Source organism: Vigna radiata, unplaced genomic scaffold (assembly GCF_000741045.1).
Source record: "Vigna radiata var. radiata cultivar VC1973A unplaced genomic scaffold, Vradiata_ver6 scaffold_185, whole genome shotgun sequence".
NCBI classification, from domain to species: Eukaryota; Viridiplantae; Streptophyta; class Magnoliopsida; order Fabales; family Fabaceae; genus Vigna; species Vigna radiata.
Window position 1 is genome coordinate 242,654 of NW_014542000.1, and position 4,500 is coordinate 247,153.

Sequence of the window (4,500 nt, forward strand, 5' to 3'; positions counted from 1 at the left end):
TTACAATTTCATCTAATCTGCTCTCTCTTATTTACTCCTCTTGAATTATTAGCTTGATTAATTAATTGTCATGCAACTTTCTTAGCCTACCCTTAACCCGATCCTTCGACGAAAAGAGCCTAATACTAATTACTGGCTTGCTATCCCTAGCCTCCCCTAGCAATTAATATAACATTATAGGGCAGAAGTTAAAAGCAATTGATCTTCATACCCCTATCCCTAGGTGATATTGCATAATCAAGAAATTATTCACCAATTCATGACATTACTGTACGTCCCCGTATCAATAAAGACAAACATCAGTTATCGAATGAGTTAAACGATAAAAGCATTAAGCATAGATCAAAACCCAACAATTAACAATCAAAACATATGGAAACCATATAAATAATCAAGAGTTTCAATAAAAGAGAGTATCAAAAGAATACATTGTTTCCCCCAACAACAATAGGGTTTAGTTCACCATTTTCATGGTGAATCTAGATGAAAAATGGATGAAGAATGGAAAAAAAAAACCCTAGAAAAGATGAAAAGGAGCCTAAGCATCCAAGAGATCCTCTCCAGAGAGTGAAATTTGGTTTGGCCACCCCCTTCTGTCAAAAGAATACATCTAAACTCGCAATAGGGCTATATAAAGGTGAGGAGCGCAACAGAAAACAGGCCCAAGCCCAACAGACCACCGCCCGACGGTATATGTGTGGCGCCCGGCGGTTTCCCACAAATCGCACTACCGCCCGACGGTAGGGGTCTACCGCCCGGCGGTTTCCCTCAAATTGCAAAACCGCCCAACGCCAACGCCAGGTGCCTACTCCTCGCCCTGGACCGCCCAGCGGTGTAAGTTGCTGCCGGGTGGTGCGTCGACTCTTCAAATCTTCAATTTTGTTCTCTTTTCTTGAGTCTACGACCTTTATCTTCACCTTCATTCTTCACTTTCTCAAAATAGCTACAAAACAATGCAAAACAAGCATAATATCGCTAAAAGCAACTTTTGACTCTCTACATACTCATTTATTGAGTTTTGCTTGATTCTAAGCTCATTCTAAGTAGTAAAGGGCGTAATTTGGTCTAAAATGGCATATGAAAATAACTATTTTTCAACTTTCATCAGTCCACAAATTTATTTCAAGTATTAAAACATGTTTCAACTGGTAGCAACTCAGATTAACCACTGAATTGTGAAAATCATACTTGAGTTGTGTGCAATATTAGTTACTGTCGCTGTTTAGTGTTGCTATTTTAAGCTTTGCACCGTGCTACATTTCCTTGCCATGTTGTTGGACATTCAATATATTTGCTAGTGCATAATGTGACACTAGACCTAGTCATTTAGGAATCTCTTATGGTTTATTTTATCCAGCCAGCTTTGCATCCAGAGTACTATAAATTCTACAAATTATTGAATGCATGTTTCTACATTTTATGCAACTCATACTATCATTTTAAGCATTCCTTTGTTCCTAAACTGTTTGACACTTTGTGCAAGTATAATTGACCATTTCAAACTTTTCTTACTGTTCAAAGGGTCATTTTCCAACATATATGCAGATTTGCCTTTTAGACCAACTAATTGTGCCTTAAATGGAAGTGAACCAGTGATTTACAATTGTAATATGTTTCTTATTGATTTAACAGTTTGCACATGATTAAATCCATTATACAAAGTTGCTTGGACAAGCAATTCAGTTGTTGAATCACTTGCACACAATTTTGGGTTTCAAACCATCATTTTCAAAGCCATTTCAGGTGCATATTTTGGTGGTATATTTCTGCATTTTTGGCAACTGTTACTGCCATTTGAGGAATCTGATAGTTACAGTGCTTTCTTCACATTTGAGCAAGTTTATTTTACCATTCCAAACTTTTGTGCACTGTTCATTTGGTCAAAATTGAGTTGTTATTCAAAATCACTTCCTAAACCATCACATTTGCTTAAATGTGGAATTCAACTAGTGAATTTTTGCTGCAGTATATTTCTTGGCTATTTGAGTGTTTGTACACCTTCAAATTGATGATATAAACTTGCTTGCACCATCAATTAACCTTTCCAAACACTGCCACTCATTTTTGGGTTTGAAAGCACACTTTTAAAGCCATTTTTCTGGTGTAGTTTTCACTTTTAGTGCTATTTGGTTTTGTGCATCCTTTAAATTTCATTTCTGGATTGGCAAGAGTTGGTATGATGCTTCCAAATGGAATTATATGATCAAAACAGTATAAAACATCCATAAAAAGCAAAAGAAAACCAAGCAATCCAGTTTTGAACCCCAAAATCGAAATTTCCAAAAAGTTGAAACTCATTGGGGACTTTTATTAAATAGTTTGCAAATTATCAAACAGTTTCACTGCACTACTTTTTGCTATTCGTTTTTTCTTTTTCTTGTGTGTTTAATCCGATCTAGTGCCTTTCCAAAGTTCCGTTTGTGTCCCTCAATTGATTCAAAGCTTAAAACTACTTGAAATCACCTTGTTTGACCTCCAATTTGTGCCACCATTGATTCTGGTGCAGAGCAGATTTTTGTTAGGTCTGGTTTAGTGTGTGGCAGGGTGTTGTGACATTTTGGTGAGGTTTCCAAGGTGCATAATCCTTGCTCCAAGGGGGTAGCATCTTATAAAGTGGATGATGTGTTAAATTGGATACAAGCATGCAACTCAAGGTGCCAATTTACCTTGCTCAACCAGCATCAATTTTGCAGCAAACACAATATTTTTCTCCCAAGTTTGGACCTGCACAACTCTGAAACAACAACCTTACTTTTGCTTTGCTCACTTGTAAACATATTTTCATGAAATTTTGATTCATTGTATCATGGAACCTTTGCGGTTTATTTGGCTTTTCATTTTGCAACTTAAAGTGGCTTGGAAAAATGCTTTTAAGCAATTTCAAGTGCACAATCAAACATTGTAATAGCTTAGTTTCCACTTTTTAGTGTGAAAGGGTGTCAAGGGGCTCAAAGTGTCACTTGTACTTTCACTTATGACCGCATATCATTTTCCATTTGCATTGTTTACTTTACTTAGCTTGTTGAATTTTATGTTTTAAGTCTCCATGATACATAGGAGCGCGTGTCATTTAGCTAAACCTTCATTTGGTTTCTAGGTGCATTTCATTCTTGCATTCAAAAGTTTTTGAAAGATTTCTACCTAGAAGCTAGGGTAACAAACTATTAGGAAAAAGGTTGGCTTCGTTTTACACCAAGAGGGGGGGTGAATTGGTGCGAGTTCAAATATAAATTCTTTTCGTAATCTTGGTATGAAAGTTCAAAGCTTTTGATCTTTCCTTCAAATGCAAGTTATTGAAAATGTAATGCAGTGGAAAAACGTAGTTGACTGCTAAATAGATATAGTCGACTGAATTTAAAGAGTGCAGGGATAGAGAAAATCAAACACTGATTTTTATACTGGTTCGGCCAACAATGCCTACATCCAGTGTCCTTCCAACCTTGGAGGCAAATGCATTATAATGGTTGTGGTTTTTACAACAAGGAATTTATAGAACCACCACGAAAAAATATAAATCTCCTTTCTAATCCAAAACCAAATATAATTGCACACAAAAACCAGAATTGCAACAAGAATCCCCTCTCCTGCAATCTGCACCCACGTTGAACAATCCTCAACATGTTACCAGCACTGTTCACAGGATGCCAAGCCTATCACAGCACACTTCACATGTTGCCAAGCCTATCAGAGCACACTTCACAAGTTGCCAAGCCTTCAGTCAAATGTAGCAATCTTCACAGGATGCCAAGCCTTCAAGATGAAACCAGAAGCCACTTCTTTGTTCAGATGTTGATCAAATAGTAAGCGCAATTGACTCCTCAATCTGAATCTCTCTCAAGAAAGATCACCATCGTCTTCTTGGAGAATTCTTGGAGCTTTTGAAACTGAGAGCTTTCTCTGAAACAGGATAATGAAAATGTAAGATCACAAAAGTCTCAGAACAAATCGTGTTTTGTTCTATTTATAGTTTTCTTGTCAGTCTCTGTCGAATAGCCTACTAATATAGTCAACTATATTAAATCAGTTATAACAGACAGTCAACACACAAGCTCCTCAGTCAACAAAATCAATGCACATTTATTATAGTTGACTCAGTTAGTTAATCCTAACTAACTTTTGAAAATGTATTCGTTGGAGCAAGTAGGTTGTTGACAAATTGGCAAGTGTACCAAATCGTACAAGTAATATAAATAGTAAGACCAAGTATCGTTTTTCCNAAGAGACTCGTATGGCNTTCTNGTTCGCGTGAATTAAAATAATAAGACTTGAAAAATAAAAATTAATAAATTGGTTTTGAGACAAAATATATTAACATGCAAAGATAAAGTTGATTCAATTGACAAACGAAAACAATGAAGGAATGGATGTTGTTGGGTACTAACAATTTCATCCATTCCGCTCTCTCTTACATACTACCCTTGAATATTAGATTGATTCAATTGTTATGCGACTTTCTTAGCCTCCCCTTAACCCGATCCCTCGGCGAAAAGGGCCTAATAT